Here is a 13,086-nt window from a genome sequence, read left to right as displayed (position 1 = left end):
ACTTCATCAAAATCAAGATAGGCATCTTCTAAAGGTCATTGGGCTGGTAGAGGAGAACTTGAGTCCTGATCTCTTTGTTTCCAGGATTACCAACTATCCCGGGCGGCTTAAGAACATCTAAGTTACATTTGTAACAGCCCAAAGAGTTCATTGAAAAGACACCATCAACGCTACCAAGTAGTGATGGCTAACACACGCCAGGTTTCACACCAGGGGCTTCATATGCATCGACTCAGACGTTACAACAACCCTGGGGAAACGGAGCCCTTGTCTAGGGTCCGATGGCAAGTTCAAGGCAGGTTGGAACCAGTGTCTCGGTCAAGTCCATCTGGCTGAAACCCTTGCTTTTTCTGCTGCCCTGTGCCATTACTACAGCACCTTGGTCAGAGAGTGTCAGCCCTCAGTCAAGTCCAGTCAGAAGGTATCTCCTGAATGTGAGAATGTGAGGATGAGGATGAAACAGAGCTCCACGCTTCCCAGGGGATGAGCTGCCTCTAGGGGCTCTGGGGAGAAGGCGGGGAGTCTCGCAGGCTGACGGTGAAGAAGAGATTGGTGCCTGGCGCCAACTCACAGGAATGAGGAGCCCCGGTGCAGAGGCTCGGGGGACACCGGGGTACAGAGTGGGAGAGACAGAGCCCAGCTCCCCTAACTGGGGAGAGAGCGGGACAAAGAAGCAGCGCCTGATACTCAGCCTGCAGCCTGATGACTGCTCCACAGAGGTTTCAGGGACCCTGGACCATCCAGGGCTTTGATTCAGGAGCCGAACAGACGAATGGGACAGGATGTTTTAAAGAACCTGACCCAGAACTCCTACGAGGAATATTAGGACTCGTTCCTGAAGTCGACTCAATAATCGCAAAGGCCCCAGACTTAACGAAGGGAGGGGGGTTGGAATTCCCTGACACCCAACCTTCGTTAAACCAAAGTGACGGGGCAGGAGCAGGCCTGGCAGGAAGGCGAGCCATCGTTACCTCTCTGCTCTCCGGCCTGCGGAACTGAGCCTGCGTTTCAGCCTCTGGAATCTTTATGCGTAAAACATGCTGACTGGACTCATCAGCAGCTTGCTCCGTGTGCCCTCTCATTTGGAGGGAAATGTCGAGAATCATCAAAGGAGCCTGCCTGGAGCTACAGATTTGCAGCTGTGTGTCTACTGAGATAACACAGAATGGAAATCTGGACACTTCAGGCCCTGATTTCAGCTTCCTAGACAAAGCTATGTTGATTAGATTGGCAGTGCTTGAAACAACAGCCAACGTGGCTTTTCGAAGTTGCAGCAGATTTTGAATTGGGACTCCTATTGACTCTGTAACCCAACCACAGAGATGAAGCACTGAAACAGAGAATTGGAAGGTTAATTAAGAATCTGCTTATATGGGGAAATAATCGGATTTCCCTCGCTTTTCAAGGGACAATAAATCTATTTCTAAGAAGGGCATGCGGCAGAGTTGGAATCCCAGCCCTATGGTTTGCAGTAGGTACAAGTCCTGTTAAGGCACTTAGCCTTCCTGAGACAGCTTCCTCAGCTGAAGCACGGCCACGCTCAAACCCAGCTCACACAGCGTGGGTGAGAATTAAATGAAGTAACCTGCTTCCAGCACCGTGTCTTGTGCTTAACAAACTGGAGTCTTTCCTCTGATTACAGGACAAAAGAACACAGCAGCTCACTTTGTGAAGCCATAATAGAGGATATTTTTACTTGAAAAGTTTGACATCATCTTAGGACCTTTGTGAGAAATTCTAAAATATTTCACTTCCAGAGCAAAAATCAGAGGTAAAAAGAAATGAAACACAGAATTGCTTTTGCAAAATTTCAACTGATCTGTGTCAACTAAAATTCTTTAAGAAATTAGTGGATTACTCTGAGCCATTCCTCACTCTATAATTAGAAAATGCTTCCACCTCCTCCTTTCTGGAAATGTCTACCAACCTTCTCATCAATGGAATTTATCCAAGTCTGAGGTCATCTAGGCACCATGTGTAAGGCTGGTGGAGCACACTGATTAAATGCATGGTTTGACACACGCACACCTGTACTTGAGCCTCACCTGTACACCTTCCAGCTGTGCGACCTGGGTGATTACACAGTGTAAGCCTCCATTTCATCATCTACAGTATGGGGAGGTCATCATGGTATATGGCTTACAGTATTATTTTGAGATTAAATGAGATAAAGTAGCACAGTACCTACTAAGAAATCATGTTAGCCGTAATTATTAATAAGCAATTTATAACATCCGTGACTGCTCCATAATGTACGTACCAGGTAAGAAGGGAATGTGAACTTAATAATACATTTTTCTCAACACTGCATAAGGAAAAAAGTATTTTTTCATATAAGGAAAACCACATGGGCTATAAATTTTGAATGCAGATTCATTACTTCCTGCATTTACATTTTACTTAATACGACAGTGACATTTTCTCCCTTACATGGAAATCACATATGAATAACTGACATTCTTTACACCAAAAAATAGGCAGTTTTTTCCCATCCTCTCAGATAGCTTTCTCATATTTAAAGGAGCTTTCATTTCATATTTAAAATTGTAGAGTAGTAGATAGAGCAACTAGAAATGACAGCATTGCAAAGAAATCTAAAACATATTCTGACCAACTGAATCCAGCCAGGTTTTCAGAAATGTCTATCACACTTAACCTGGGGCTGTTGATAACACCATCCACACCTAGATTGCCTCACGGCCACATCCCTGTCGGCCTGCGCTGCCTGGAGTCTTATCAAGGACGCAAAGCCCAGGAATTTCCGGACCCAAAGTGGAAAGAGATTAGCTCTGGCTCTGAAATAAATCACTTCCCGGTATTTTCACTTCCAGACTTCTAACATTTTCCCTGCAGTTTTGGATATGACCAGAAGTGTTACACATCCATCACAAAGATGATCAATTATACTCTGATCCCAAATAAAAATGGGGAGCTGTAAGTTAGAATCTTGTCACTGTCACCCATGGGGCATCATTTTTTTTTTTCTAACATAGTTGACAATGACTTTTCTGGTATCTACTGTACCTTTGAAGAATGTCTTTAAAGCGTGAGAAGAGGCCCAGTGTCAGTTAGGTTGCCACTAAGTGATGCAAGAGAAGCAGAAACATTCAACTGCGCAGCTGCTGATGAACCTGTTAGGCGAACAGCTGTTGCCAGGTCATCACCAGCACTGACTAGCGGTAAGAGGCTGACACTCATTCATTCATTTTCTCCTTAGGACGTGCAAATAGCACATAGGCTGGGAACCTCCTAAAGCAGCTAAGAGTGATTGAGAATGTGGCGTCCTCCTTCTCTCTGTCCACACCCTTGGGTGAGAAAGAACTCCCCTCTCACCAGTCAGTCACGGTGCGACAGAACTGGACGTTTTCCATGCTTCCAGTTGTCAAGTACACTGCTCTTTCCAGACCGCCTCACTGGCTTTTCTCCATCTCCACAGTTTGGGTACCTTAGGGAAAAACTAACTCAGGACCCTTAATTCCAAGTCATCATAAGACCATCGTCTAGTGGAATAGAGTTTTGGAATGAAAGATTTGATTCTGCAGAATCCCTGAGCCACAGTCGTGCATCCGCTACTTCAGTTCATCTAAAAGTGGAGGCGTGTTGGCTTAGGACAAAGCCCATAATTAGACAGCTCCAGATACAAGAATCAAACTGGTCCTCAAGATGTCCACTCTTTTTTCTTTCTTTCTTTTTTTTTTTTTTTTGGCCTCTCTGTGTGGTGCGTGGGATCTTAGTTCCCCAGCCAGGGATCGAACCCGTGCCCCCTGCAATGGAAGCACAGAGTCTTAACCACTTGACCGCCAGGAAAGTCCCATGTCCACTCTTTTCTATAAATTCTGTGCTTGACAGCAATGGGAATTTCTACGTGAATTGTGGAAATATCCCCAGAGATGGCCTTTGGTGGGGAGCCCCTTGACAGGTTAGCTGTTACTTCAAACTCTCAGCAGGAGGGCAGGCACAAAACATAAAGGAGGCCTCAAAATAGGCAACAGGGCCCCAAACACCAGGCTGGGGTTCTGGGGCAAATTTCTACTTCCTGGCTGAACAATCCCAGATGGCAGAATCACGGGAAACAATAAGTTGTTGCTGTTTTAAGTCAGTGTGTTAGTTGCATCGGAGTGGCTCATCATGTAGCAAAAATAACCGAAACATGGGCATGCGCTCAAGTTGTCAATAAAACGTCATAGACAAACTGAGGCCCATTCCGAGGCTTCCCAGTGAGCTAGGAATGGGCTTCAAGTTTGAAATCCCTGGATGGCAATGCTCCCAGGCCCCAGTCTTACGAGCTTAGGGCTGCTTTTCCCAGTATTTGTCCCAAAGCTTCTCTACAGAAGAGGTTCCCCTTTTTTTTTTTTTTTTTTTTTTTTTGCGGTACGCGGGCCTCTCACTGCTGTGGCCTCTCCCGTTGCGGAGCACAGGCTCCGGACGCGCAGGCTCAGCGGCCATGGCTCACGGGCCCAGCCGCTCCGCGGCATGTGGGATCCTCCCGGACCGGGGCACGAACCCGTGTCCCCTGCATCGGCAGGCAGACTCTCAACCACTGCGCCACCAGGGAAGCCCCGTGAGGTTCCTATTTTTATGCCTCTTGCTTATCATTCCCTCTGCTTGGAATGCCATGTCCCACACGCGCTTCTTCTCACCCAAACCCCGACCATCCTCAGGCCCATCCCCCACGTGCCTTCCTCTAACAGGTCTGTCCTTACGCTCTCGCCCCGTGATACAGCCCCCCCACCGTCAACAGCCGTCTGTGGATCTGAGTTCAGAGGGGCTTTGGCGCCAGGATCTCTCCCTCCTTAGGCCCCCAGTGGCGTTCTTTCATAAATTGTTCATGACACCTTTATTCTCCCCTTTATCATAATGACGTGTGTATTTTCAGGGTCGTCCTAGCAGTGCTCTGAGGAACTGCGTTTCCTGCATCCCTGCCTGCCGCCGGCGGCCTATTTCCAATCCTTCTCCTTCTCACTGCGCCAGGACTGGCCTGGCTTAGGTTAATGATGCCATGGGAATCCGTGTCAGAACAAGGGCTCTGTACTCATCTGATGCTCACGCCCCGAAAACTGTGTGACAACAGCGTTTGCCCAAATCAAGGCCCTACTCACAGGACATCAGGGTTTTCGGAAAGAGCTCAGGGCTGGGGTCAAATGGTCCTACTGCACGCTGGAATCCCGAGCATACTGTTTCCTAACTGGACAAAGATGAGATTAGTTAACCCCCTCTATGTTACATTTTCTTCAACTGTAAACTGGAGTCGTTCTGATGCCCTAAGGTTGTTTTGCGCTGAATGATATCGTGCGTGCTCAACACCTAACCCAGTCCAGTGACTGATGCACATCGCAGAACACGAGATACTGTGATGAATGACTCTACTGGTGTGTTGCTACAAATCCACCCCTTGCCTCATCATCATAGATCATATGTTTTTGTAAAAGTCAAAGTTCTGAAATCATATACTAGTTAAATGTAAATCTAAGTGTTCTTCAATCTGAGGGAAAGGCCACTGTATTGAGAGCCTGTCTCCCTAGCTTCGTATATCATCTATATTCCCCTCAAACTTAAACTAGAACTAAGGTCATGAATCAATCCTCTTTTCTCCTGAGGTGGTTATTTTCAGTCTCAATTTTAAATGAGACGAAACACTGACAGTGTGGCCTCCCTCTCTTTTCACAATAACGATGGTTGCCCATCCTTAAACCCAATTCCTCACAACTGACCCGGCACAGCTAGCAGACGGTTACCTCCTCTTTCTGTTTGCTTTGGAAAGCCCGAATGGAAAGCAGAGTCTACGCCTCACTCAAGCTGCTCAGCCTCATGTTTCTTGGCAGAAGAAGGTGATGACTGATGTATCCAAACATGGTTAAGACATCTGGCCTATTGTGTTATCCTCCCAACCATCGAGGGTCACGGTTTTATGATGAAATAAAGAAAGAGGGTTAAGATGCATTGAGTATTGTAAGAGATAGGACAATAGGGGGAGAGGGCATCTAAAAACCTCTATTTATAGTAAAGATGCTATCATTAGCAGGAGTTTTTATGCCAAGATTACCAAGAGTGAGCGTGTACACCCTGAAGCCTCCGTAGGCTCCTGAAGATGTTATCAGAGACTTACAGAAATAACTTTTTGAAAAATTGGTCATTGTGAGGATGAAAATGACACATTCAACCCCTAAGAATTCTGACACCACAAACCCACCAGCGTGTGACCCCTGGGGTCGGATGGGGAGCAGTGCTGCTAGCAGAGGGCACGTGTCCCACGTGCTGGGCTGTCCCTTGCAGGGAATAGACACTGAGCACATAAAAGTTGTCGAAGGCAGGGACCAAGCCTCTTCCCTCTGTGCTGAGGCTAGAGCCAGCTCATGTCTACCACCGATAATGGATAGGAAAAGCGCTTGATTGATCCCTTTCTATACTTGCACAGCCCAATTCCTCACAGAACTTTTCTGCTTTCAACACTAAAAGAACCACATAATCCACAGAAGCTTCCAGCCAGAGGGGTCCTTAGAGGTTACCTGATCCAGTGCCAGAATGTCCCAGACAGTGCACTGATGTCCAGACAATGAAACGACTTGCTGAGGGCCACACAGCTAATATAGGGCAAAACTTGAATTACTCCTAATTTCAAAGGTTGGGTGACTTTCATTAACTTGTGGACAAGGTCACTTTCTCTAAATAATTGTTTATTGATCCATGAGAACAAAGGCACTCCTGTGGTTGCCCTTCTTCGTGGATATGCAACCAAATGGGTCTAATGTCAGTAGAAAGCATCATATGGGGACTTCCCTGGTGGAGCGGTGGTTAAGAATAAGCCTGCGAATGCAGGGGACACTGGTTCGAGCCCCGGTCCAGGAAGATGCCACGTGCCACGGAGCAACTAAGCCCGTGCACCACAACTATTGAGCCTGTGCTCCAGAGTCTGCGAGCCACAACTACTGAGCCCACGAGCCACAACTACTGAAGCCCACGTGCCTAGAGCCTGTGCTCCGCAACAAGAGAAGCCACCGCAATGAGAAGCCCGCACACCGCAACGAAGAGTAGCCCCTGCTCGACACAACTAGAGAAAGCCCACATTCAGCAATGAAGACCCAACACAGCCAAAATAGTTAATTAATTTTACAAAAAAAGAAAGCACCATATGAAGACAATTTTCCAAACTTAGCAAACAAGCTCCATTACCCGAGCAAACCAACCTCTTAATTTATAACCCAGGTTTTCCTCTGACTTATGGTTCTTGCTCACATAAAAAAAGAAGAAAAAAACCACACAAATAAGACTAAACCTAGGGAAATAACACAACCCCCAGATTTTAAAAATGGTGGGTAAGGAGCATTGTCTTTCAACAGAGAGGACAATGTGTGATGACCTTAGACATCATTCTGGGCTGGATTGTTTCCCCCCAAGAGATGCTGAGTCCTGACCCCCAGTACCTGTGGATGGTCCCTTCCTTGGAAGCAGGGTCTTTGCAGATGATCAAGTTAGAATGAGGTGCTAGATGGGCCCTAACCCAGTATGACTGGTGACCTTATAAGAGGGAAATGTGGGCACAGGGAGAACACCACGTGAAGATAATGGCAGAGATCAGGAGATGCTTCTCTAAGCCAAAGGATACCAGAGACTGCTAGCAAAGCCCAGAAGCTGCGACAGCGGCAGGGAACAGACCCTTCACCACAGTCTCAGTAGAAACCAGCCCCACTGACACTGACCTTGGACTTCCAGTGTCCAGAACTGTGAGGCAGTACATTTCTGTTGTGCAAACCACCAGGTTTGTGGCACTTTGTTCAACAGGCCAAGCTAGTACCGTTGCCTCATCTGAAAAAGGCCGGGTGAACTAACTGATCTCACTGGCCCTCCCACTCAGACTCCCCAGGGTCCGTGTAGGCGTGGACTGTACAGAGGCCCTGAGTCCATGCCTGGCCTTGGAACCTTTCTACGGCCATGGGAGGGGACACGAGGTATGGGACACAGCCGTGAACAGGAAGACAGAGTCCCTGGGACCGGAATTCACGTCTCCCAGGGAAGATCAGCTCTCAACAAGTAACTACAAGTGTGGTGCAGGCTGCAGAAACACAGAGGCCGCCCTGGGGAAACTGGACTGGTCCATGGGCCAGGGGAGGGCTGGAGGGGACAGGAATGAGGGCAGAGTGTCAGCGCCCCAGCAGAGCCGGTCAGGGAGGGAGGTGTCACGTGCCAGCAAGACCAGCTCATAGTGAGTCCAGGGGAGGGGACCGCCTACCCGGGCAGAGAGGAGAGACAGAGGGCTCTTGGTGACACATCTGGTCAAGGCCACACAGGGCTGGGGAGGCAATGTCTGGAGCAGTAGCAGCAGCACACGTCATAAAGGAACCCTCCGCTGATGAGTCACTTCCAAACCTCAGTTATATTTGGAGTTCTGTTGGGCCTAATGGCATCCTTTCTGTTTCTTATTGCAACACAGCAGGCCGAAGGCAGAACTGATGACTAAGCACGGATTATTTCACCTAGACCGAAAGTCAGTTTTCCTTTTCAACAACGTTTGCTTATTAGTTTTCTGGGAGAAGGCGTGTTCTGTGCATTGCTTATTTGTTTGAAAATCGCTGAGAACAGTTGGACAAATACTGCAAACTATACGAAAGGAAAGAGACACAGACCATTAAATACTGATCAAACTGGTTTCTGAAAAAGGACGACCACACTCTGCGAGGATTAACACTTTGATACTAGCTGCCCTCTTCCCGCCCTCAAGACAACCCAGGAAGAAAGGCATGTGGGCCACTGGATTTTCCACATCACTTTTAAGATTTCTGTTCTGCTCTTTGCATTATTAATAATTACCGTTAATACTTATTGAGTACTTAGTATGTGCCAGGCACATACTCTTCACATTCATTTCTTTCCTTAAAACTCCAGCCCTTTAAGTACTTTAAGCCAAGCACATTTGCCCATGTCCATCACAGCCATCTGCTTCCAGGTCTAACCACAGAGTTGGAAGCAGTAGTGTTGTATGGTTCTTTCAGGAAGACTCCTAAATACGGAGGGATTCTCTTTTTGTTTTCCTTCTTCTTCCTTTCTGTCCTGGAATGTGGTTCAATGGCTGGAGCTCCAGCAGCCATCTTGGACCACAGGGTGGTCCAAGGGAATGGTAGTCAGTCACAGCAGAGTGAAAAGATAGAAGTATCCTCGGTCTCGCATTGTAGATCCACCACATCAGCCCTGCACTGTGGATTCATATTTGTTAATAAGAAAGAAACATATTTATATCTGTTTTTCATGTTTCAGTTACGTGCAGCCAGAATTATCTGAGAGAAGCATTATTGTGTGCCAGGCACTGGTCTTGAAACAAATCTCCCTCCACCTCCCCCACCCCCAATACACACATTCAGACAGTAAAATAAATAGTTTGGATGTTTCGGCAATGCCTGATCAAATGCAATAATCACAGATACATCACACCAACCACAAACATTACTCCTAAAGACTTTACAGAAATGCTTCAGAGGACCCTGAAATTTTGTGAAACATTCTCAAATCCAATATTTTATAATAGATTCCTCTCCCACAAGAGTGATTTTTTTTTTCCTGAATCTACAAAGTGAGGTCATTTTGCTTCCCATTGCTTACTGCATTCAAAGACCATTACGCTGAAAATAATTACCTCAAACCAGTAGGAATATTTTTCCTTCTCCTTCCCACCTATTAAAAAGTAAAGTTGTGCAACCTGCATGCCTCTATTTTTACTCTACTTTTCCTCAGGAAGCCCTCTGATAATAAGTGAAATGCCTGTGACCTTGATAAGCTTTGAATTAAGCTGTAAAAATAAAGCCTTTTGTAGTTTCCTGAAAGGTATTTGGATCTAAGGCTATAAAAAAAATTGCTTAGGTATTGATGCCCATATTAAGTTGGCCCTTTTACCAGAATATAATGGAAGTTCTCTACTCATTTTGCCAGGTGTAGGCATCCCTCTGTATGTCTAAAGACCTTAACTGATGAATAACAATATTACATTCTGTGACTAAAGGAAGTTTGACAAAATATGTCAAATAGGCACTTAGATGTAAGGAGACAAAATAATTGCCTATATTGAAGAGTTTTTCCCTTGAGATTTGTCTTTGGAGAAGCAGAAGTCAGATTGCCTTTTGAGCTACATGGATTTCAGATCAACTGTAAGAAAATCAGGGAAAACCCAGGACAAAGGGTGGGCCCAGAGCTCCAGGCAGAACTTGCAAGGGGACCGGTCGGCTCTAACCCCCTCCCCCTATACTAGGGTGGGACCAGGCGAGCCTCCGAGCTTCACCTCCACCATGGACTCAGCCGGGATCCCCAACCCCATCGGGCTTTGGAACCCTCCTCTGGTAGGCGCACACACCTCAGCACTTTCCTGGTCCTGTAAGGTTGTTTTGTCTCTGTGGCTTGTAGCACTTGCTGATCTGATCCCTTTGTAGATAACTCCTCAGCATGTAATCTCTTATCTTTTCCCCTTCACTTTGGAACAAGGGGGGGGGGGCCAGGGTCTGGGGAGATGGTAGGGGCTCTGAGCTCAGTGCTGACCCTTTCTACTGCCCGGTCACCACCGGAGCTCTCCTGGGCCAGCACAGGTCACAGAGTCACAGCTCAGATAGGGAGAAAGGAGCCAAGTGAACGAAGACACCCCTAAGAAGGAAGGAACAAGCAGCCACCAAGAGGAGATGCTCCAAGTGGGAGACTGGGACTGACACATACACACGGCTATATATAAAACAGATCACTAGTAAGGACCCACTGTAGAGCACAGGGAATTCTACTCAATACTCTGTAATGGCCTGCATGGGAAAAGGATCTAAAAAAGCGTGGATGTATGTATATGTATAACTGATTCCCTTTGCCGTACAGCAGGAACACAGCATTATAAATCAACCGTACTCCAATAAAAGTTTTAAATTATTTTAAAAAGGAGATGCTCGAAGTGGACGGCTTTGATCTGAGCAGCACCTGCTCTGGCCGGTCCTTCCGCGGGGAGGAGGGTGAGCGGGCCTTTCCTTGGGGATCCTCCGTCCTCCACAGCCTGAAAGGTGCATTTTCCTTTGACTGGGAGGGAGGGCCGAGGGCGGAGGGCCTGCAATGGGGCCTTAGCGCCGCTGCACAGACAGCGAAACCAGATCAGAGACGCGGCCCAGTCCGCGGCGCTCACCGGGTCCGTGGAGGGGCTGTGCTCGGGGCCCACGTCCACTTGGAACCTTGGAACTTGCTTCCCCGGCTGCCAGCGCCCCGTGTCCTGAGCCGGCCGAGTTCACTGACGCGAGGCGGGTACCCAGGCCGAGTCCTGGCGGCGGGCCGGGCTCTGCACTCCTGGCCCGGCTCCTTGAGGGTGGGCAGAGCTGGGGAGAAGCTGCGGAGCTCGGGAGGTGGCCGAGTCCTCCAGCGTGTGGACGGGGACCCCGGGGGCCTCCAGCGTCCCAGGAGTAAGGGTAGCGGACGTGCGTGTGTCGGCGGACGGGGTCTGCAGGTGGCGGAGGATTTCTGTAGAGCGTGTGACCTCTTAGGCGGGTCTCAGAAAGAAGAGCGCTGTGAGCCCTCGGTGTGCGAGGTGCCAGGAAGACTGCCGGGCACGGGACGACGTGCCCATCACAGGCAGCTAAAACCTCAGCAGGCCAAGCCCGTCCGCTGTCCATCGGCGTGTAGGGACTCCCCCAGACATCAGGGCTGCCTCTGTCCGGACAGGAGGAGAGAGCTCACCCGCTCCGTCGGCAGAAGACGTGTAGTGGAGGCTTGGCAGGAACGCGCTCCCTCACGGTTGCTCTCTGGGGGCACAGAGCCGGGCTTGGGGGGCTCTAGGCTCCAGACAGGCCTGCCTGCTTGGGCTCGTTCAGGGCCCAGTGTCTTGTTAGGTGGACACCTGTATTAGTTAGTGCCCTAGGGCCCTGTCATTGCAGGCTCTGATGGCGCCACTAAATGGCCATTTCTGGGGCCCTGGGGGCGGACCTGACCTCAGAAGGCAGCTGTGCAGCTGTGGGTCTCGTGAAGGTGACGTGCCACACGGCCCCGCTAACACGTGCTGGGCGCGCCTTTCCTTCACCACGACCATCTGAGGTCAGTTCCTCTACCCGCCCTGTTGTACCAGGAAGGAAACTGCGGCTCAGAGACCTTGGGAAACTCCCCCAGGCGGCGCCAGGAAGTCATGGGTCTGGGTCTCAGGCCCAGGCCAGGCCCTGGCTCCAGAGCCCAGCCTCACCCCTCTGCCGGGAAACGGGCCAGGTGCTTGGCACCCCCAGGTCCCCCCAGAATGGCAACATCCATTTCAGTGTGGCCATCAGACCCTGTAATGACCGAATGAGAGAAATCCCCTTAGCCAAAAAGTCTGCGTTCAGAAACAGGCCTCCAGAGGCCGAAGACCACTGCTGTACATCTGTGCACAGAACGCTGTGTGTTCCCTGTGCTTTCCGGCCCTGATGTCATGAATACAGGGCAGGATGGAAGCCTCAAGCCCCACCCGCAGAAGACCTGGACCGGAATGTTCTAGGGAGAGTCACCATTTCTGTGAGGGAAAGCCATGGCCATCAAGTCTGTCACATCAACGTAACCTGAGGTAGCTCCTCCTGGGGTGAGCTTACATTTCTGATGAAATAGCCAACATTACTGCTTCCAGGTTAGTCCTTTCCTGCCCTTTCCATTTGCTGGACAAATGTATGGGCCTTGGAGTCATGGTGTGAAGATTTAACTGTTAAAAAAGATATAACAACAGCTAATGCTTGTAAGGCATTTAAAATGTGCTGACTCTTAAAAATCAAACAAGCCCACAGAAGAGGTCCTTGCTCTGCAGCACACACGTGGAAATGGAGACTGAGAAGAGGAAGACAGTCCTCTGCACGGGGGTTCTCAGAGGCCCACCCCAACACGCAAGCGTATCTCAGGACCCAGCTTCCCAGTGTGACCGGGGGGGAGTGTGGAGGGTGAGGGAGGCCCGGGAGCACCCCCGTCTCGGCCTTCTCCTGATCTCCTATCTCCTTAGGAAGCCCCCCAGCAAGCAGAGCCAGCCCCCAGGCTGACCCTTCTGCCCCGGGCATAAAGGGAATCCAGTTATGTTTTCCTCTTTCTTTCTTGGGATTTGGTTTCCTTCCTTGTCTGAGTGGTGAGACCAGG

The sequence above is a fragment of the Mesoplodon densirostris genome, chromosome 13, assembly GCF_025265405.1.
Source record: "Mesoplodon densirostris isolate mMesDen1 chromosome 13, mMesDen1 primary haplotype, whole genome shotgun sequence".
Classification (NCBI taxonomy): domain Eukaryota; kingdom Metazoa; phylum Chordata; class Mammalia; order Artiodactyla; family Ziphiidae; genus Mesoplodon; species Mesoplodon densirostris.
Note: the sequence above shows the minus strand (reverse complement) of the source record.